Source organism: Tiliqua scincoides, chromosome 8 (assembly GCF_035046505.1).
Source record: "Tiliqua scincoides isolate rTilSci1 chromosome 8, rTilSci1.hap2, whole genome shotgun sequence".
In the NCBI taxonomy this organism is placed as follows: domain Eukaryota; kingdom Metazoa; phylum Chordata; class Lepidosauria; order Squamata; family Scincidae; genus Tiliqua; species Tiliqua scincoides.
In genome coordinates this window covers 791,194-814,152 of record NC_089828.1, presented here as the reverse complement: position 1 = coordinate 814,152, position 22,959 = coordinate 791,194, and positions in this window count along the sequence as shown.

Genomic DNA, 22,959 nt, shown 5'->3' with positions numbered 1-22,959 from the left:
GAGAAATGACAGATTAGATGGATGGATTGATAGACAGATGTATTATACAATAGATCGCCATCATCCAGCATCAAAGAGTGTTGATCATATATCATATCAGGCTAATATCGGTCATTGTAGCTGTCAGTCATATATTACCTGTCAGATATACAGTATCTATCACTGGCTCTCTAGTATCTATCCAATTATTATTGTTTCATAACTTTTATTGTATTGCATTTTGAAATATACAGAATGTTTCGCCATTCCTCTATCCCAGTAAAGCTATAAGAAAGGTTTGGCTAAGCTGATTACACTGATATCAATATCTTGTGTTTTTCATTTGGTGCAATCCAAGGCAGGTCTACTCAGGAGTCAGACCTATTGAGGTCAATGGGATTTACTCCCACATAAGTGTGCATAGCAGGGGTCTCTAAACCTTTTGGCCAAAGGGCCGTATCAAATGTCTGGCACGGTGTTGTGGGCTGGAAAAAAAAATTAAATATAAAATTTAAATAAATACATTAGAGATAGATGAATGAATGGGTTCAAATGTCCAGGTTTTATCCAAGCAGCAACATAGTCAAGGAAATAAAGCACACACAAGCACAACTCCGGTTCTGTTTGGTCAACTGGGCCAGAGGCTCTCAGGGGATCAGAGACTGGCTGTGGGCCGAATAGAGGCTCTCTGAGGGCCACATCTGGCTCTCGGGCCGGGGTTTGGAGACCCCTGGTGTGTAGGGTTGTGGTGTTAGCTTCTTGGCTGTACAAACTTGTCTCAGGTGTACAAGCTGTAAAATAAAACCACAATAAGCCACATTAATAATGCCATGATTAAACATGCTGGCACAATAGAGAAAAGTTAGTTAGACTATGTATGAAATATTTGCAGAAATAAACAAGTCTTTCACTAGCTTTCTAAAAGTGTCTCTTGCAGTAGCTATACTATTTAAGAATCTAATATTGAAACACCATCACTCCAATAAACAGGTTTCCCCTCTGATTTAAGATATAGGTCTACATATAGGCTATACACTTTGTCCCTTAGATCTCAAATTCACTCACTTCCAACATTGCTTTTCTCAGGAACTGAACCGCTCCTTTAATTTTAAATACATTCATATTCAGTCCTCGCTCCATATGATGTCGTTTGAGGTTTGATGGTGATGGTGGTGGCAAGGATGGTTGTATCCTTAGCCAACAATAACATTGGTGTATTTTGTGAACAGGTTAATGAAGCAAGCAGCCTCACAGAAAGAATGTGGTGATTAGAACATTGTGTTAAGGATATGGTCTGGAAAGAGCCCTGTGCTTTCAGCACCAGGGTGGGGGACAGTTCCATTGACAACCCCAATTTTGGACCTGTGATTAAAGAGCAATGTTGCTCATTGGTCTCACAACCAGCACAGAGCTGTCTGGGGGCTGTGGCACTTCAGGTTGGTAAATGGAGGCCCACATGGCGAAATCATCATTCATATCACAATCAAAAACAAAACAAAAATAAAGTCCTGTACATAGAAAACTAGCACGTCAGGGAGAATACTTGACTACTTCTTGATGTTTAGTTTTCTATCTGAAGGGATTTTAAAAAATGGAGGCACATTCAATTACATCCACTTTACAAAGGAGGAGAAGCAGGAAAAGACAGGAGAAATGTCTACAGCACATAAAATCTAATACTGCGTCTCTTTTGACCAGGTGGTCTTCAAAATCTTTCTGTAATAGCCAATCTAAATTGGTGTTAAATTAAAAAAAAAATTAGAAACAGAAATGTTGGTGGGATAAATTAGTGATAAGATGTCTTGTATTAAAAGTGGTATTATAGGGTGATTGTATAAATAGTGGATGATCACTGTAATGTAACTATCAATGCAACAATGCACACTCCACAGAACATACCAATGTTTTCGTGAACATTCCTGGAGCTTGTGTTGGCGCTCAAGAAGCTTCATGGCTAAACATGGATTTGAACCTGGATTTTCCAAGTCAAAGAACAACTCCAGAACCACATCATCCTGACTGTTATGCATGTCTACTCAAAAGTAAGCCCCATTAAATTCAATGGAACTTGCTCCTGGGAAAGTTTATATAGAATTGCAGCTCTACCACTGAATCCAGAAGTCCCTCATTTGAATCTTATCTCTGCCATAAACTCACTAACAGCCCAGTTCTAACCAACTTTCCAGCACGAAGGGGAACATTTGTCCCCTTACCTTGGGACTGCATTGAGGCTGCTTTGAGGTGTTGGAAGGTTTAATAGGATTGAGCTGTAAGGAACTGTAGCCCACCCACTCTGTCTGCATTCCAGAGATAGTAACATTGCCCTGTTTTACAGGGTTCAGATGACAAGGATTGTGCGACAATGCATGTAAAGCTCTTGCGCACTCAAGAAGTGCTATACAAAAGCTAAGCATGATTATTACTCATACTAGCCCTGTTCAGAAGTTACCTGCCCATCTTCCATGTCTGCAAGGAACTCACATATGGTGAAAGGTGGCATGCTTCTCCCCTTCCCCATAACCACGTGCAAAGCAAATCTTCAGTTTTAGATTGCAGGGATACTTTAATCCATCCTTATTTCATTCATTTCAGAGTTGGACCTCTTGGTACTGAAAGAGATGTCAGACCTGAACTCTAGCCAGGGCCCTAGACAAGGCTAAGTATAATTGGTTCTTGTTATCTGCTAGGGTTAGATTCCTGGAAAAGCTAGTGGATACCAAATTAGCAGATAATCATTGAGCCTATGGAGAAAATGGGATTAGGTTCCATGGATCCTCTTCACCATACAGTCTATGAACCTGGATCTTAACTTGAAGTCTATGGGGCTGGGAGATAGCAAGGGCTCATCAACATCTCCAACATATGGTGCTTCCTCCTCCATGCTTGCATCCCTTGATGCATTGAGGGGTGTGGCAACAGCACTTTCTCCATGCTGGCTATCCCTCAACTCATTGAAGGTTGCTGGCCCAACAATGAGGCCACAGAGTTCAGCAACAGGAAGGGGGTTGCTTCATGCTTCCTCCTCCTCCACCTGTCTCTTGGCTCCTTCCTTGGGCTTGCCTCAGCCCCAGAGCAGCTCTCAGGTAACCTTCCGGAGACCTCTCATCACCACCAGGGTTGTGAAGGTTCGACTGGATTCCCCAAGATGGTACCTAAGATGGGAGAGAAAGTCTGGAAGTGGACACAAATGTGTCTGACGATTCTCCATGGGCCAAAACCAATGCCTGTTTGATGCAGAAAATTGACCCAATCCAGGCAACTTTCTAAAAAACACAAAGCAAAATTGGCTGCCCCAGAGCCCATACTGTATTTGAGAACAGAGCTGCAGATGACAAAAGGCAAGGGGCAATTAGGCTACCTCAGAATGTTAGATGCAAGGGAGGGCACCAGGATGCAGGTCTCTTGTGTCTTGTGTGCTTCCTGAAGCATTTGGTGGGCCACTGTGAGATACAGGAAGCTGGACCAGATGGGCCTATGGCCTGATCCAGTGGGGCTGTTCTTATGTTCTTAACTACAATTCCCAGGAAGCCTTGCAGGTCTCTTGTTATCTGGTGTGCTCCCTGGGGCATTTGGTGGGCCACTGTGAGATACAGGAAGCTGGACTAGATGGGCCTATGGCCTGATCCAGTGGGGCTGTTCTTATGTTCTTAACTACAATTCCCAGGAAGCCTTGCAGGTCTCTTGCTGTCTTGTGTGCTCCCTGGGGCATTTGGTGGGCCGCTGTGAGATACAGGAAGCTGGACTAGATGGGCCTATGGCCTGATCCAGTGGGGCTGTTCTTATGTTCTTAACTACAATTCCCAGGAAGCCTTGCAGGTCTCTTGCTGTCTTGTGTGCTCCCTGGGGCATTTGGTGGGCCGCTGTGAGATACAGGAAGCTGGACTAGATGGGCCTATGGCCTGATCCAGTGGGGCTGTTCTTATGTTCTTAACTACAATTCCCAGGAAGCCTTGCAGGTCTCTTGCTGTCTTGTGTGCTCCCTGGGGCATTTGGTGGGCCGCTGTGAGATACAGGAAGCTGGACTAGATGGGCCTATGGCCTGACCCAGTGGGGCTGTTCTTATGTTCTTAACTACAATTCCCAGGAAGCCTTGCAGGTCTCTTGCTGTCTTGTGTGCTCCCTGGGGCATTTGGTGGGCCGCTGTGAGATACAGGAAGCTGGACTAGATGGGCCTATGGCCTGATCCAGTGGGGCTGTTCTTATGTTCTTAACTACAATTCCCAGGAAGCCTTGCAGGTCTCTTGCTGTCTTGTGTGCTCCCTGGGGCATTTGGTGGGCCGCTGTGAGATACAGGAAGCTGGACTAGATGGGCCTATGGCCTGATCCAGTGGGGCTGTTCTTATGTTCTTAACTACAATTCCCAGGAAGCCTTGCAGGTCTCTTGCTGTCTTGTGTGCTCCCTGGGGCATTTGGTGGGCCGCTGTGAGATACAGGAAGCTGGACTAGATGGGCCTATGGCCTGACCCAGTGGGGCTGTTCTTATGTTCTTAACTACAATTCCCAGGAAGCCTTGCAGGTCTCTTGCTGTCTTGTGTGCTCCCTGGGGCATTTGGTGGGCGGCTGTGAGATACAGGAAGCTGGACTAGATGGGCCTATGGCCTGATCCAGTGGGACTCTTCTTATGCTCTTAATTCAGCCCTTGGCAGATAATTAATTTACAGATAGTGAATTCACATATAAAGAGAATTGACTGTGCTTGCAACTCCCCCCCAAAAATTGCCAACTTCAATTTTCAAAAAAAAACTGGTGTCTTCTAGAAAAAAAGGAGGAGCACAAAGTTTGAAACTGCATAATTTATTTTAAATTGCAAGAATAAGTATAAAAGTGTGCCCCTAAAAGGTCAGTACTGAGCCTGTCTTAGGCGTGCCCCCAGGCTATAAGTAGTAAGGCAAGAAGCCGGGGCATTTCCACCCGTGCCAGCGCTATTTAGGTCTTTCCCACTATTTATAGCAACCTCCTTTCCCCCCCCCCCTTCAATGCAACCTCAGACTTGCCCCAGACTGGCCTTTTCTCCTCATCTCCCCCCCTTTCTGCTTGTGCGTATAGTGGTGGTGGTGGGGATTTGCTTGCGCCCCCTTCGTGACTCGTTGGTGGGGTTTTCTGTTGAGACCCCTGCAACTTGATTATTTTTTTTATCATAAAAAAGGGAGGAGGAGGTGGGGAAAGACCCCCACACGCCCCACCATAGAGGGCCGGCACAATGGGGGGTTTCATTCAAATTTGTTTAGAGTCTCCCGGATTTGCATGCAAAATGTGTGAGAAAAGGCGTCCTGGGTGACCTCATCCCAGCTGCCATTAACGTTCAATTATGTGCTGAATGGCGGCACCGGCAGGCCAGGCTGCGACGTGCGGAGAAGCCCGGCTGGCCCCGCAAACGCTGAGAACCTGCCCCCCTGCCCACTCCAGCACCCCTCTCACTCCCTCTTCCGCTGGAATGCGGGGAGGGGGGAGGCGGCCGGAGTCGGGGGGGGGCAGTGGCGTAGCTAGAGGGGGCAGAGCTCTAAGTTTTGCAGGGAGCCTCCCCGCAGCGTGCGAGCGGCCCCTCCCCCTCCCCTTCGGAGCATCCCCCAACATTTTGCTCCCCCAGCCCCGAATAGCTCCGAAGAGGAGGGGGAGGGGCCGCTCGCACGCTGTGGGGAGGCTCCCTGCAAGCCTTCGTGCTTTGCCCCCTCTAGCTACGCCACTGTTTTGTGGGTCTCTCTCTCTCTCTCCGCTCACAATCCTCTGCAGGTCTACTCAGAAGTAAGTCCCATTGTGTTCCATGGAGCCTACTTCCAGGAAAGTGTGCACAGGATTGGGGCCCCACATACACACACACACACACACACACACACACTACAATTCATCTTCGTAGTGATTGCCCGCCAGTGTGCCTAGGAATGCATCGCTGAGGTGGGGTTCCCTGCAAAACTTAGTTCTTCCCCCCTTCTAGCTACGCCACCGCCCCGGGACGATTTCTTTCCAACGAAGCCTACGATCCCGTTTACAAGCGGGGGAAAAGTCCCATTGAAGTCCGTCCGGGGCTCTCCCTTCCGAGGAAACAGGCTGATGAGAGAGGTGGTGGACTTCACAGCTGACCTGGAGGCCAGCCCCATTGAAAAGCAGGGCACACTTGCTCCTGAGTAAGCAGCGTGCAGTAGAAAGGGCTCTCTCACTCTGTCATCCAATTTCACCACTTTTTCATTTAAAGGGGGGGCTTCTGATGTTTTTCTCCCCCCAAAACGCATCAGGAAAATGTGACTTAATTTTACAAGGGAAAAAATACTTTTTTCTTCCAGCAAGAGGGCAACAGAAGGAGGAGAGGAGTCAATCAGGCAGGGAGGGGGCTCAGGGTCTCCCCCTCTCCTAAAAATAGCCTCAGGCGTCGCCCTGAAACTTTATTCATTTCTCCTCTGCAAGTCGTTAACTTTTCCATCTTCCACCCAATTTTTGGGGGTGTGTGTGTTGGACAACCGTTAGAGTATTATAGGAAGGAGGAGAAAATAAGGGGGGGGGGATACTGAATAAGGAAAGGGAGTTTTAATTGCATCTCTGGAAGGGGCTGAATTAAAGGGAGGTTTAATTGCATCTTTGTGCCCCCCCCCCAAAAAAAAAACCCTGATTTAATTGCATCCGAGTTGCCTCACTGTTATGTTTCGCTTAAAAATAGAGAGAGAGAGAGAGAGAGAGGTTTGATTACATTTCTTTTTGGTCTTGGGGGGGCTGCGAGGTTGGTAGGGTCCCTCCCCCAATTAACAGTGCTGTAGCCTCCCCCTCCCCTCCTTGGCAGCCTGCTTGTGCATTCTAGGCAGGGGCTGAGAAACAGCAGCACCCCTCCCCCCCCCAAAGCGCCTCTTCCCAGACCCAGACAGGCCGCCCCGAGGTGCCCCCTCGACGGTTCTCAGGCTGTCTCCGCAGCCGCCGCAGACAACAGCCCTCAACTCCAAGTTCAAGTCCAGCCACGGGCTGGCCCTTTGTCCCCGCGCCGACAATCGGGCTTTCTCGCGCCTGCCTGCCTGCCTCCCCCCTCCGCACTTTCCTCGGCACCGCTGAGCTGCTGCAAACTTCTCCGCTCCACTTTGTGGGTTCTCTAAGCACTCCAATTAGCCCTTCTTCTCCCCCTGCCTGCATATAGAGACAGAGAGAGAGAGCTGGCTCTGCCCTGCCTGGGGATCTCTTCTCGCCACTCCAAGGCTGCACCCGAGGGAGGTTGTGCTCGCACCAGTTGGGGGGGGGGGGGGAGGAGAGAGAGCTTGGCAACCAGAGTTTGCCCTGCGAGTAATTAGGGGAGAGGGGAAGAAGAGCTCTCCATAGGGCGAGGGACACCACTTTTCTGGGTAATAAAACTCCCGGAGAGAGAGAGAAGTTTGATGGCCCCCCTCCCCAATTCAAGGCAGAGCCTGGACAGGACTCAGGTAAGGAGAACCATTTCCGTTTTATCTTGTCTCAAGACTGATTTGTGTCATTCTCCATTTTTGGCCCTTGATAATTTCCCTCTGCTGGGGATGGAGGTGTGTGAATGAGTGTGTGAGAGTGTAAGGGGGGTTTCAAAGACCTCCATTACCTCCTGTTCTCTGCTCTCCCCCCCCCCCCCCAACAAATGGGTGCAGACAACAGACCAAATGCCTTCACTTCACCAAATGCAACGATTCACAAGTCGTTGCAGGAGCCTGGCTGAGTTAGCTGGAAGGAGGGCATTTGGACAGGAGAAAAAATAAGTGTCCCCTGTCACTTTCAGCTAAGCTGCTCCTCTGGCCTTGAAGGCTCTTCAGGATTCAGTGAGGACTGTTGCATTGTTTTTCTTTTTAAAACAAAAACAAACCCTCCAATAAGCCCCTGCTCCATCAGGCTCAGTCACTTGGGTGAGGTTGTAACCTCACAAGGGACTGATGTCACTATCCCACCATAGTGTGAACAGGGGGGAACTCCTAGATCTTCATGGGTGGAAGGAGGGTCAAGAGAAGGTCATCGGATGCACAAAGGGGACACAGACTGTAGATCACTGGGAGTGAGAGCAGAAGGGTTGAGCGTGTATGTTGCGAGACACACAAGTGAACACTCCCAAACCCTCATGTCTTGGTGGATCAAGCTTTTCCCCAATTCATAATGAAACTGGGGAAATTTTTAAAAACTTTTCTATCTTTGGAATTGCTTTTCATCTCTTCCCCTGTACAATTAGCAGGCTAAACATCTGGGATGGAAGATTCTTCAATACTGGACTCAGGGCTTTGAAACTTGGTCAATTATTATCCTAAGAAAGAGAGAAACTGACAAGTTCAGATAGTTTCATGTAGGACTGGCAGATTCAGAAGCAAAGTTTGTTTGTTTTTATTAATGACAGCATTATCATCTATCTTATTTAAATATCTATCCATATTAGTATAACAACAACATTAGTAGTTTGCAAAAAAAACAAACCCCAAAAAACTAGTAGTCTTTTCTTTTGTGAAAACCTCTCCCACTTAAGGAACTGATTCATGCAAGCAAAATTAGGAGGGGTGGGGGGGAGGAAGACTGGATCAGGGGCAATGGATGATAAAGAGAGGGGGATTTTATAAAGTCACTTGTTGGGTGCCCCTCTGCACCCTCTCAGTAGCACACATTCAAAAAAAAAAAAAAAAGAATTGTTGCAATGAGTAAATTCCCCCCCCCCAAATGAATCTTAGTGCTAAATACAGCACATTTTATACCCATCATCCTAGCATACAAAACTTTTATTTCAAGTATGGTTCAGATTTAATCTCAGTGCACTATTTGTATACTTAAGATTTAAAGTAATATTTACTTAATATTTACTTATCGTACTTTAATCTGCTTTTTGAAAATGCATTATACATTCCTGTCCCAGTTCTCGTGTACCTTGTACTTCAAGGGTTTTAGTCTTAAATTGAGTTTTGGTCTTCACAAGCAACTTGTGAAGCAGGACATTACTGCACCCCCTTTACAGATAAGACTAGTGGTTCTCATATGTTTTAGCACCACGACCCAATTTTTAGAATGTTGCGATCCACCGTAAGTGATGTCATTAACCTGGAAGTGACATCATCAAGCAGAAAATTTTTTAACCCCTCCCATATGACAAAATCAAATAAGTAAATTAGAAGTTTACAATAAGTATAAGTTTTTAAAAAATATACAAAATAAAGAAGCCTCCTAACCCTCCCAAGCAGTTGCTGATCCCCAAACAACCCAAAGGCTGCAATCCTATTCACACTTACCCAAGAGTAAGCCCCATTGACTATCATTGTTAAAAGCTTATACATAGTAGTCTGTTAAAAATTCAGATCTATAATGTTTCCCATAATGCAGTCACATACCATATCACCAAATTTGATATACTAATATTTGATATATTGAAATATATTGATATATTGATATACTAAAAATAAAACACAAATTGAAATGAATGGGGCCCACCTGAAATTGGCTCGTGACCCACAGTTTGAGAAATGCTGAGATAGACTATTGAGGTTGACAAATAACTTCTCTGCCATACAAATGGCAAAATGGGGGATTCTACGACTGACCCCATTGCTCTTCTGAGGTCCAGTCTTTTGTGAGATGAACTGATACAGGTGCCCAAAACCGAAGAATCTATGCACAATTAGGGAGCTCAGTGTTTTGCATGCAGAAGGTTCCAGGTTCAATCCCTAGTGTTTCTAGGTAGGAGACCCCTATTTTCTAAGCCCTGCTTGAGATCTTAGTGACTTGCAACCAGTGTAGAAAAACCTGAGATAGATGGGATAAAATTCTGACCGAAGATAAGGCAACTGTGCATGTTCAGTGCTTTTCCCCCCCTCTCAGTACCAAGCAGTGGGTTGTTGTGGAAAAATCCATTAACAACCACAAACACACCAGTGCTGACTCATTTGTTCAGCTTAGTCAGATGACAAGATGTCAATCATGCGTTTTTGTGACTGTTGCACTGCAGCATGGGTATTTTGTTGACTATCTATTTTGTGACTATGGGTTTTGTGAGTTTCTGTATTCTTCACCCAATTTGGGACAGGCTCTCTAAGCACACTTCCAAGGGAGTAGTAACCCCACTGAACACAGCTGCAACTTACGACTAAACTAACAGACATGTGTACCTTCAGTCTGCCTGACACTTCTTGCATTCCACTGGAAGATCGTTACAAATTGTAGGTGTTGGGGCTTTGGTCTTCATGAAAGTACCATCCTACAGTGGCTTTTGGATTGTTTCCAAACTACTGGAGAGCGTCTGATCTAAGTTGGCAGGTCTCAGAACTTTTTCTGTGGATGGGTTATGGACACCCTTCACACTGCAAAGAATTCTGGAATACGTTCTAATCTAGACAGAGCACTGACAGTGCATTTACCAGACTTAGACCCAAATCCTAACCAACTTTCGATCTCTGACATAGTTCTGCTGTGGTTGGGGGACAGTCATAGATGCTTCTTCAAAGTAAGGGAATGTTCATTCCCTTACCTTGGAGCTGCATTGCCCTTAGGTCAGTGCTGGAAAGTTGGTTAGGATTGTGCCCTTAGAGCATAATCCTAGGCATGTCTACTTGGAAGTAAGTCTCATTGTGTTTAATGTGGCCTACTCCCAGGAACATGTGTATAGGCTTGCCCTATTCCCCTTGCAATCATGCCAGGTGGACTGGCTGAAGCCATATACACCCAACACTCTGTGCAGCTTCCCTGTTGAATTTCTGCTTGTTGCATAGCCATTTGCAGGTGGAAGATCCTCAAAACAGAAGAGGCCACCTCTCTTGGATAGGTATCTCTGGGGATCCTTCATGTATCTAATGACTTGATTTAAGGCAGTGGTTGGTTTGGATTTTTTTCTGAAGCACAGGACAATTTGAGGTAGTCATGGTCGACCAGTTAGAGAAAAAAAATCCCAAAACCACAACCTGGTATACCTTTTAGAAAAATAAGATACAGTTGTGATTAGCTGCTCACCACTCTCTGTCAGATTCTGATAAGTATTTACCAGATGAGGGCTTCTAGATTTGTTCTAGTACCTGTTATTGTGTGAGTTTTCTGCCTGGTTCACACATGCTTGTCTATCACTTCCAGTGATAGCATGCATCGAGAATGCAAGATTCTCTTGGTGTCTCTGAACTTGATTGCATGGTGGTGAGCTGAGTGTGACTGGGCCCAAACGAAAAGCACTGCATTTGAAGTGAGGCGAGATTATCTATGACCTTACAGCTATGTTGCAAAAGACACTTCCACCTTCCCACCCCACCTTGCTGTGACTTTACATGCATAGCGTAAAAAATTTCACCTGGCTAAATTTATATCTGTCAGTTGGATGTGAAAAAGGCTCAGGAGCAGAGCTAGTAAATGAAAGTTGCAAACTTCTTCTTGTGGCCCATTCATATATCCCTGGATGCATGATCTGGCCCTTTGTATTCATGTACTTGAATGGGACAATAATCAAGATTAAGTTGAATGCCTATTTTTAAAAAATGCATCAAGGGTCCTTCTTTTCCAGCATCCTCAAGTAGAGCTGCAATCCTCTACACTCTTACCTAGGAGTAAGTACCATTGAACATAGTGGAGCTAACTTCTGAGTAAACAGGTATAGGCAGATGCTGTAGATCCAAATAATTCCTAGAGGGATCAACCCAATGGTGCTTGCAAGTTCACAAGCAAGGGATGAAGGCCATAGGCTCCCCTGGTTGCCTGTCCCCACTATTTGGTTTTTAGAGGAAGACTTCATCTAAACCCCACAAGCACAACTCTGGTTGTGTTTGGTCAACTGGCCCAGAGGCTCTCAGGGGATCAAAGGCTGTCCATGGGCTGGATACAGGCACTCCGCAGGCCACATCTGGTCCCCAGGCCAGGGTTTGGAGACCCCTGCTCTATTGGGACCCACCTAGGTTTACCAGACTTTAAAAAAAAATCTAACAAGATATAACTTATATTTAATTATTTCTAAGTATTAACCTGAAAAACGACCCTCCAACATTTATCTCCCTATATTTACACAAGCTTGCAAACTGCAGGAGCTGAGCTCTTTGCAGGGAAGTGAGCAGCTACAGTATCTGCTTGAGGCAATTAGTTATCTGGTCTTTCCGTCACCCTTTGGTGACCTGCCAAAAAGAGGTTGCAACCCACCAGTGAGTCCCGACCCACTGTTTGGGAACCACTTCTGTATAACTGCAGCAGAATAACAACCGAAGCCAAGCATCCCCTACCAAAGGAAAATCAAATAGGATCCGGGGCTAGGAAGGGACTATAGTGTGCAGGAGGTGACAGTGACTCTTGCACGCTGTGTGAGCATCCAAGGAGGTCTGTTTTCAGGCAGTGAGAGAGAGAGAGAGAGAGAGAGAGAGACACACACACACACACACACACACAAACACAAACACAAACACGCTCAAAGCTCAGCAGCAAGCAAGATGGCACCATGACCTAATCTGATGACCCCTTAGCTTTGGCTCATAGAGGGCTACTACCTGGGCATGGCTACAATGGGGAGAGGCAGACAGGCAGGCAGGTTATATTGAGGATTCCTCCCAGTGGTGTAGCTGGAGGGGCGACAAAGCACTAAGGTGTGTAAAGGGCCCCCTCCCCTTTGGAGTCATGGGGGTAGCAAAACGCAGGCCAATGGCTGCAAGGGGGAAAGGCCACTTGCAGGTCTCAGTGCACTCCCTGAACTTAGTCAGCTATGCCACTGATGGGCTGCCTTTTTTGTCCTGTATCCACTTTGGTATTGGAGCTAATTTCTTTAGACATCTCTTCTATGCTGTCTGTTTGTCTGTCCTGCTGGTTTCTTCTGATCTAGTTTATTACCAAAGTCTGCCTGTCCATCCTGCTCTCTGCAGTTGTGGACTTTCCACGCAGTCCTTGTATTCGGTATATGTAACATTATATTAAATCTTCCTGTCTTCCTATCCTATTTGATCTCCTGCCCTATACATGCTTTTCATGTATTTCTGGCTCATGTTATTGTATCTGTTTGTGTGGGGGCTATTTGAATGGACCTGTCTTTTGTATGTTTTGTAAGCCATCTTGAGCACCCCCTTTTGGGGGGGGAAGGAGGGGTAGAAATGAATAGATGGGTCATTTTAACTTTCCCAGTCCATCAATTAAATCTCATACTGTGTCCTCCTTTGGCTCTCCAATACACTAGCGGCTGTATGCAGGCTTTAGGCTGTGGAGAAAGGATGCAATCCTACCCACACTTTCCTGTGAGTAAGCCTCACTGAACACACTAGGACTTACTTCTGGGTAGACATGCAAAGGATTGTGCTCGAAGATCGCTGATCAATACACAGACAGATCACAATACAATAGACTTGGGCCCAAGAAGTAAGTCCCATTACTGTTAATTTTGCTTACTCCCAGCTAAGTGTGGATAGGATTGGGCTATAAGTCCCCTTAGAACTGCAGCCTTGACAGTGCAATCCTCTGCCTGTTTACTCAGAAGTAAGTTCAGTTTTATTCAGTGGAGGCAACAGATGTAGGTTGACCTGAAGTCAGGAGGAGGAAGCTCATCAGGTAGAGAGAAGAGGAAAGGAGGTGGGGCTCCACCCCCAGCCCCAAAAATAGGGTTTTCAGAGATCCATCAAGGTTAACTGAGGATGGAAACATCTTCAGAATAAAGTGGGGCAAATACTTCAGGGTAAAAACACAGCCCCCTGAGTTACTTGTGAGTAAGATAGGATTGCAACCTAAATCTTACTGAACACAGTGGGCATACTTCTGAGTAAAATGGATAACACCGTTTTCAAACACCTCTGCCCAGAACCACATGGGGAGTGAGTGAGATTTTTGTGATCTTGGAGAGCCACTGTCCTGGCAGTAACCCGGCAAGGGCACCAAACGGCCGCCAGAGATCACGTCCTACATTTGAATAGCGTTAAATGTTGCCATGTTGTTAGTGGCGTAGCTAGAGGGGGTGCAAAGCACTAAGTTGCCTCCGTTTTGGTCCCCCCGCCTGGAACTGCTCTGAAGGGGAGAGGGAAGGGCTGCTTGCACGCTGCGGTGAGGCTCCCTGTAAACTCAGCGCTTTGCACCCCCTCTAGCTACGCCACTACTTGGAGGTTCAGTGCTGCCAATTCGTCTGGGAGAAGAAGGGCAGGTGTGTGTGTGTGTGTGTGTGTGTGTGTGTGTGTGTCTCGCTGCAATCCTATGCGCGTCTACTCAGTAGTAAGTCCTATTGTGTTCAATGGGGCTTATTATTGCCAGGAAAGAGGGCACTTAGAATTGCAGCCTTGGCCGCTCAGAATAAGGTTTATCTACCATTGTGGAGTTAGGATTTTTTTTTTTTTCCTAACGGACTACTATTGTGTAACTACCTGCAGCTACCTACAACTTCCCCCCCCCCCCAAAAGTTGGCGGAGTTCTGAAACTGTACCATTTCAGACTGCAGGTGGTGGAGGATGGGGTCTAACATAGGTGCATCTACAATCCTGGTGACTTGGAAAAGCAGCATATCAGGGAAGAAAGGTTTGCTGCAGCCCTCTTCCTGATGTGCTAAATTACTACATGCAGGGAATTTATAATAATAGGTGGTTAAATGAGCATCTAAAAACATGTCCCTTTCACCTGTAGCGGTACAGTCCTAAATTTGATCTCGTTTTGTGTAGGGAACCGATCAGCTCGAAATTCTCCCGAAATCGATTTGCCACCAATGGAAGCGGTTTAGGAGGAGTGGGTGACGGTTCCATTGATTAGTTCTCTTTCATGTCGTGCCTGCTTCGGTTCCATCCACAGCATTCCCGCGTTTGTTTTCTTAAGTCCTAAAACTTCTATACACGTTCTCCTTTAACTTTTCCTTCTGGGTCCTCTTTTCCTGTACAGAAGATGCCTTTGGGCAGTGGCGTAGGTGGTGGGGGGTGTGCACAGCACTTTTGCTCCCCACGCCCGGGAGGGTCTACTTGCGCAACACATTCAGGCCCCTGCAAAACTGAGTGCTTTGCACCCCCCTCTAGCTACGCCACTGCCTTTGGGAGATAAATATGTATCTGATCTCTCTACCCACGTCGGTTCCCAGGAATGTGAGCCTAACCTGTGATTACCTATGCGCACAAAACATTGACACACCATCTATTATCGAAGCATATTGCCTATGTATGCACATTTGAATGCACACGTCTATTGTGTGGTATCTATGAGAACGAATTTTCTCCCTGACGCCGTGGGAGTGTGAGATGATCTCCCCTGTTCCCACATTCGTGGGTGGGTTGGTGTCTGCCATATAGACAGTCCTATAATTTTGCACATGAGAAGGCTGCGTGTAGAAGCAGCCCTGGTAGGTGGAAGCTACTTTTGCAAAGCTTTCTGATGTATAGGGATGGGGTGCAGGCGGGGTTCATTGCAGGAACAGTGCCTAGAAAACGCGTGTCACTGTCTTTTCTCACGTTACCCTCGTCTCTCCCACTGTTCCCTCCTCCCTGAAGTTTGTTCGCATCTCTCTTTCCTCCCCTCTCGCTCTCGCCCTTCAGACCATCAAAGCTCAAGGTGCGCTCCAGCTTTGAAGTCCCATTGTGTGGAATGGGGAAAAAAACCAGCGGGACTTGCACCGATGGATCCTACGCCTGTTTGCGCAGGAGCCAAAATTACTAGGAATTGCAGCTCTAAGTGTTTTCATTTTGGTTAGGTCTAGCATTTAAGAATAGGTAAGCATAACCTGAGCTTGCAAACTCCTTGGGGCAGAGATCTGATTTGACTTCTGAAACTCTCTTAAGTGCTGTAAATACATTAAAGGCATAACAGCAATAAAAACGATCATCAAAATAATAGCCATGATAAAATAGTAAAATAATCATGAGGATGAGGATTTCAATTTAAAATAGAAACTTTCAGGTTTGGGGAACAGTGCAATAAAATGCTGTATGATTTTAATCCTGTGAAGCGGGGCTTGTAGTCTGTATTCACATACGTTCTGCAAGAATTCCATGATATAATGTTCCTAAATATGTATATTTAGGAAATAAATCAAAGCCCCCCCCCCCTTTGTTGGCAGGCGATAGGTAAAATTATATTTTACACATCTAATGTTTCGAAGGTGGATTTATATCGTTTAAATGGGCAGTCAAAATTCAATATCCTCTTAACCCAAGTTTTTGGATGGGGGGGATATTTCTCATTGACTTCTAAGCATTTCAGACCTGGTGAATTTTCCTTAGCTAAGGTGTGAATCTGAGTATCAATATTTATAATAATAATAATAATAATAATAATAATAATAATAATAATAATAATAATAATAATAATAATAATAATAATAATATACTGTCCTAGGCCCAATTAGTAATTAACACCAAGTCCAGCTAAAGAACCAATTTCAGCTATATAAAGAAATATATATATATACACGCACACACATACATTATATATATATTATATATACACGCACACACACATTATATATATATACACACATATATAATTTTATATATATGCATGTGTGTGTATATATATACACATACACACATACATACATATATATGTATATATACACACACATAATTATATATAATTATTTATATAAATATATTATAATAATTTATAATTTATTATTATTATTATTATTATTATTATTATTATTATTATTATTATTATTATTATTATTATAGATTAGGAACATTGCAGTACATTCCTTGTAGAAGTGATTGTAGGCTATTCCAAGAGATTCTTGTTTCAGCATGAACACTTTCCAGGTAGAAGTCGAAGCGATTCAACGGATTGGGGCAGCTCTTCTATGAATAAAAAGCTAACAGCTTTGTCTTTTACTGGTTTAGAAGGAAAAAAAAAAGACTCCCTGGGATGAAATGGCAGCAGTTAAAAAAAAAAAAATTATGAACTGCTTGGTAAAAAAGGATAGAGATCTTTTTTTCCTCCCTGACTACTAATACTAGGACTGAGGATCAATGGGTGAAGACAACCGGTCTTTCACACAGCAGGCGTCCTTATCTTACGGAACTCCCTGCCACAAGATGTGATGATGGCCACAAGCTTATAAGTGTCGGAGACATTTCAGGAGGTCTACTGTCTCTTGCTAACTAACAGCTTGGGACATCCAGCTGCTGAATATCAGGTGTTGGAGACAAACCACAGGGCAGGGTTCTTCCTTCCATGCCGTGCCCCCGGAACCGCTTGCTGTAGGAAGCTGGGCTATGTGGCCATCTTAATCTGACCTGGCAGGGTTTTTTCGGATGTGAGGCTGTTCTTGAGAGAGTCCCGTTTACACAAGAATCTGACTACTCCCCTGGTGAAAATACACCACGTTGATAGAGAGCCCAAAACAGATTCACTCTGCTTTGTATTCATTGTTGATGAATAAAATGGATTTCATTAATGAAATGCATTTTAATAGTGGATTAAAAAGGGGGGGGGATTTATTAATGGCGAAGGAAGACTTTCCAAGAGTCTTGATACTAGCTCCCTGAATTTAGTCGGGTGGCATCTAAGGCGATTCCTTTCCCTTTAAGTTCAAAGTCGAATTTCAGAACGTTCCCCCCCCCCTCCAAGTTAGTTTCTGAATGTTGAAGAGATGGGTGATCGCAACTGGAGGGGTGGGGTGAGGCAGTGGCGTAGCTAGAGGGGTTGCTAAAGGGGCCCCTTGCACGCTGAGGTGAGGCTCCCTGCAAGACTTGGTGCTGTGCACCCCCTCTAGCTACGCCATTGGAGGGGGTCGTATACTTTCATTTTCTTTTGTGGGCAGAGCTGGTGGGTGAGCAGGAAGGTTCAGGATAAACCCCAGGAAATAAACACGATGGAAATGATCGGCACTGGATAAGTTGGTGGCTGAAAAGAAAGAGAAGGATTCATGGAGGACCGATCGATCCATGGCTGTGGCTTAAAAACGAGCCCATATATATATGCGTCCAGGCGCAGTCTACCTCGGAGGGGTGTCTTCAGTGCTGCCGAAAAGCGACCGTGGAGACAGAACCCGAATGGACCTCAGCTCCGTGTGTTCTGGGAGAGGGAAGGAGCTGGGCGGGCGGACGGGTGTGGAGAGCCAGGCTTGTGGGACGTGAGGTGTGGCAGCTGTGATGAGTTCCTTGGCACACTGGCAAAGCCACTACGAAGATGTACTGTAGTGTGTATGTGGGTGGCGTGGGGGGCTCCAATCCTATGCACACTTTCCTGGAAATAGGCTCCATTGAACACAATGGGACTTACTTCTGAGTAGATCTGCGTAGGATTGGGTGGGGGGGAGAGAGAGAGAGAGAGAGAGAGAGAGAGACCTACAAAACAGTGTCATTGCTAGAAGGGCTTGCAAAGCACTAAGTCCTGCAGGGAGCTCATTCCAGGCGGGGGGGGGGGGGAGCAAAACGGAGGCGTACGCCTGGCTCCCAAGGTGAGGCTCCCTGCAGAACTGAGTGCTTTGCCCCCTCTAGCTACGCCACTCCCACGGCTCCAACGGCTTCTTTTACTTCCAGCTTCATCGCCTCGCCTATTGCAGCTCAGAGGTTCGCTGTGTAGGTAGAAAATAGGTGCCCCCGAGTCTTAGTGGGCGTGCAGGGGAGACCCAGTCACAGACACGCACACAGAGGGACTCCGGTTCTCCCTGCACACAGATCGAAGGGGGGCTCGCTGCTGCTGATCTGGCGGGCTTGGGCGGGGGGGGCACATGGGAGAGGTTGGTGGGGAGAGACCACCTTCTTCTCGCCCTGGGAGGAAGACCCTCCAAACCTATGCAGGTCTGGAGCTCTCTCTGTGCTGGGTGTGATCAGATTCGACAAGCGCTTCCTGGATCTGGAATGTCTTAGTGGGGTGGGGGTGGGGGGAATTTCCCCAGGGGCAGGTTTCCCCCCCTGCACTGGAGAAGCTCCAGGGGCAGAGATCGCCTCTGAGATTCCCCGGCCACCTTCAAGGGGGAGCGGGAGAGGCGGCCCCTGATATGGTCTCCTGCTCATCTGCCCTCCAGGAGAGGAGGACCACCAGTCTGACTCCAGAGTAGGCTCCCCTTCCCAGGCAGCCATTTTGTAGCAGCAGATGCAGAGCAAAGGCTGCAATTAGACGGCGCGGACGCCAGTCCTGTCTGCCTCTCTCTTCCCCCCCCCCCAGTCTGGGGGAGGCACACCGGGATTGGAGGCCGGGGGAGGGGAACCTCCTTTCTGGGCGCCACGTTGGGAAATATATTATCCAGGCAGCTCCTCACACAGCTCCCATTGACAGAGATAAACATGCAAATGAGGCGATTTGCATGCTGTTAGCATGAGGCTGAGTGGGGAGGGGGCGCAGCGCAGCGTGCAGGGAAAAGAAAGGGAGGGGGGAATGCAGACACAAACACCGGCCAGGAGGAAGGGAGAGGCAGACAAGGAAGGCGAGCCCCGTGTGAACAGCCCCGCAGTGGCGTAGCTAGAGGGGGCAAAGCACTGAGTTTTGCAGTGTGCAAGGGGTCCCTCCCCCTCCCCTTCGGAGCCATTCCGGGGGGGGGAGCAAAACGGATGCGAAAGAGAGATGGAGGGGTCTTTGGACACTGCGGTGAGGCTCCCTGCAAAACTTAGCGCTTTGCCCCCCTCTAGTTACGCCACCACAGCGCGGTCTACAGGTTGAGGATGCAAAATTATTCTCATTAATTTTAGGGACTGCGATGATATTGAAAGGAGACACCCTTTTATTAGGGAGGGGGTTTGAGCCCAACAGCCAAGGGAGAAATCAATGGAAGGAAATATAGGAAGGTGGATCAACATCTCTCCCTCGCCCTTCCCCAGGAAGGAACAAAGCAATCTGGGTCACGGAGGGGGTGGGGCAGCCCAACAGGCGGATTCTCTCCAAGCCCCCCTGCTAGAGTCTGCTGGAAGCCGGCCGGCTTTTGGGAAGGGTAGTCACGTTGGTGGTAGCCTCCAGGGAAGTGATTTCACAACAGCCCGGTGAGGTAGGCTAGGCTGAGAGTTGGCGCCCACTACAATTAACGGGGGGGGGGGTCTTGTTCTACGTTCTCACCACACACTACCCAGCTCCGAAATAGACCGCTTTAGCGCATCCTTTGCGGGTTAAAGGCGAAGGTGTCGCCTTGGTCTCACCTGCGACGTGGGAAAGAGCACCCGTGGAATATTTCCTCGTGGGCACAACTGTTATAGAGACAGGAGTCTGTAGAAGGGAGGAATCATCACAGTCCTTGAGGACCTACTCAATGGAAGCCCTGATCCCTTGATGTCAGGAGAACCGTGAGGGTTGGGTACGCTCTACAAACAGGGTCAGTCGATCTTAAACGAGGAGCAAGTTCATTTCAGTTGACAACCCTTCTCTCAACTATAGAGGATTCGTTGTGTTCTCAGTTACTACTCTACTACTCCACCCCCCCAACGCAATCCTAGGCGGGTCTACTCAGAAGTAAGTTCCACCGGCTTCAAAGGCATTGGGGCGATCCGTTCCAGTGGCGTAGCTAGAAGGGGGTGCAAAGCACTAAGTCTTGCATGGAGTCTTCCCGCAGCATGCAAGGGGCCCCTCCGTCTCACCTTTAGAACCATTCCAGGCGGGGGGGGGGTCGCAAAACGGAGGCGTATGCTTGGCATGGCCTGGAATGGCTCTGAAGGGGAGGGGGGACTTGCACGCTGCGGCGAGGCTTCCTGCAAGTGCTTTGCCCTCCCTCTAGCTACGCTACTGATCCGTTCAACTGGAATCTTTTTTTTATTTTTTTGATTGCCTTGATTGTATTAAGAACAGATAAATTCAAAGTAGGAGCTTCATATTCCCTAGACCAGTGGTTCTTAATCTGTTTTAGGTCACCGATTCCTTTGAGAAGCTGATGAAAGCTATGCCCCCCCCACCACCAGAAAAAATACACACACTTCTGTACCAAGTTCATGGGCCTCTTTTGAAGCCCATCCTTGGACCCCAGGTTAAGAACCGCTGATCTAGATGCTGCACATGATTTTAAATAAATAAATAAATAAATAAATAAATAAATAAATAAATAAATAAATAAGAACATTTGGCTTCTAGATCTCCTGGCGTCCTACAGCACAGGCCAAATAATATGGCTTTCTAAGGCCAAACGTGGGCTGATCAAACTCCGCACCTTCCTTCCAAGCAAAGTGCGTTTCCCTTCGCACTAAGTAACGACCCCAGAGCCCATCACATCTGGGACCGGAAGCACAGGAGTTTCAGGGGCAAAAGATTGGGTTTGCCCTAAGGCCAGAGAGCTGCAGTACCTGACTTCGGGCCAGGGTTGCTTGGAGGAAAGGAGGGATATAAATACAGCCAGTGGCGTAGCTGGAGGGGGGCAAAGCGCTACGCTTTTCAGGGAGCCTCACCGGCAAAACGTAGTGCTTTGCAGCCCCTCTCGCTAGCCGCTGGATGAAGCAGGACGTCAACTGTGGTGCGAACTGTGGCTCTTGTGTGGCACCCTCAACACCAACATACACCACCCTTCATAGGCTTTCCACCCAGTTCATCCTCCACCAAAGGACACGATCCTATCACTGGGGGAAGGAGACCTGGGGAGAGAGTCGGTTCAGGCGAGGGTGTTTTTCCCTGACCCCAGAGCCATCAGGATCTGCTCGGGATCCCAGCGTAGAAGCGACTGGGTCCATTCCGGCTGTGCTCCCTGATGAGCAGGGAGGCTCCCCTTGGACCCCCTTGTTGGAGGGTTTCCTTGCTCCGAAGCCTCCCACCAAGCGATGGGAGGCCCTCTTGGACTGGGACAAAGCTCCGATCTGCCCCTCCTGTTCCTCTTCCCCTCCCAGTCTTCTCACTTTGCCCCTCCGCCTGCTGCTGGTGCCTTTGTGCCCCCCTCGGCTGCACCTGCTCGGCCTTTAAGTACCTTGGCCGGCAAGATACACACGGAGAGGCCGCTTGAATGGCGGTGGCCCGAGTACCTGCTGATGAATAAACACCCCCCCGTCCCCATCCCCTTAGAAGGCACTTAGAGGTCCTTTGTGCGGGCCAAATTGGTCCTTTGGTTGCACGAGTCTCTGCTCTCCTCGCCAAGAACAGGCTGCTCTGTCTCCACATTCAGCCCCCCCCCTTTCGGGGGCCCTGCGTTTTGGAAACTCGTGTAAACTCACGCTGCCTTAAAATAAACCCGCTTTTATGCTTGAGCTTGACTGAAGCTGTTTCTCCCCCTCCTCCGCCAGCTCTGGAATTGGGGGGGGGGGGGAAGCTGGGAGAGACTGGAGCATTTGATCCAGGTCCCTGCTGCAGTTATTGATCAGCAGCAGTGGCGTAGCTAGAGGGGGGCCGAAGGACTAAGTTTTGCCCCTTGCCTCACTGCGTCGTACAAACCCTTCGGAGCCATCCAGGGGAAAGGCCTAGACTTTGCACCTACCTTCCGGAATGAATCCGAAGGGGAGGGGGCCACCGCAGTGAGGCTCCCTGCAAAACTTAGTGCTTTGCCCCTCTCTAGGTACGCCACTGCTGCTGATCAATAACTACAGCAGAGTCCTGGATCAAATTCTCCAGCTTCTCCCAGCATTTCCCCTCTACTGATCAGCAGAGGAGCTGGTTCTGTGTAGAGGCTTCTACTTCAGTTGCAACCTCCTTATTTTACCTTTTCCTAATTGTCATATTTTACCCTCATTTTACTAATAATATTATCCTAGTGATAATACCATGGCCATCATGTTATTACGACTATGGGACCAGTGGTCTGACTCAAGAAAAGAGCACCTTCCTGTTCCTATTATTATCATTACTCACGATCAAGCAGAGGTTCAGCTCCCATCGATCCCATTGATTCGAATGGGGGATGGGGAATAAGCACGCTTTAAAAATCCCATTGAAAAATGCTGAATCATGCCGTCAGCGTCGCTTTTTGCTGAGTCACGCGCGCTGTTGACAGCAATTATTGATCAAATGGGATTTTTTTAAATAACAGTTCATAGGCGACAGGAGCTCCTCAGGCTCACAACTTATAAAGACCAAGTTAACCACACTGTTCAAAGTGATCACCTTTATCTGGATCCTGCATAGTACTTATTTTTTTCTAATTTTTATTAGAAAACCCAGAGCTTATTTGTGGGTTTATTTGCCTGCCCCTCAGTCGTTCAGTCGCCTTGCAACCCTCCTTGTTCCATTAACTTTTAACCTGTCTTGGCTATTACTTTTCCAAAGGAGTTCATT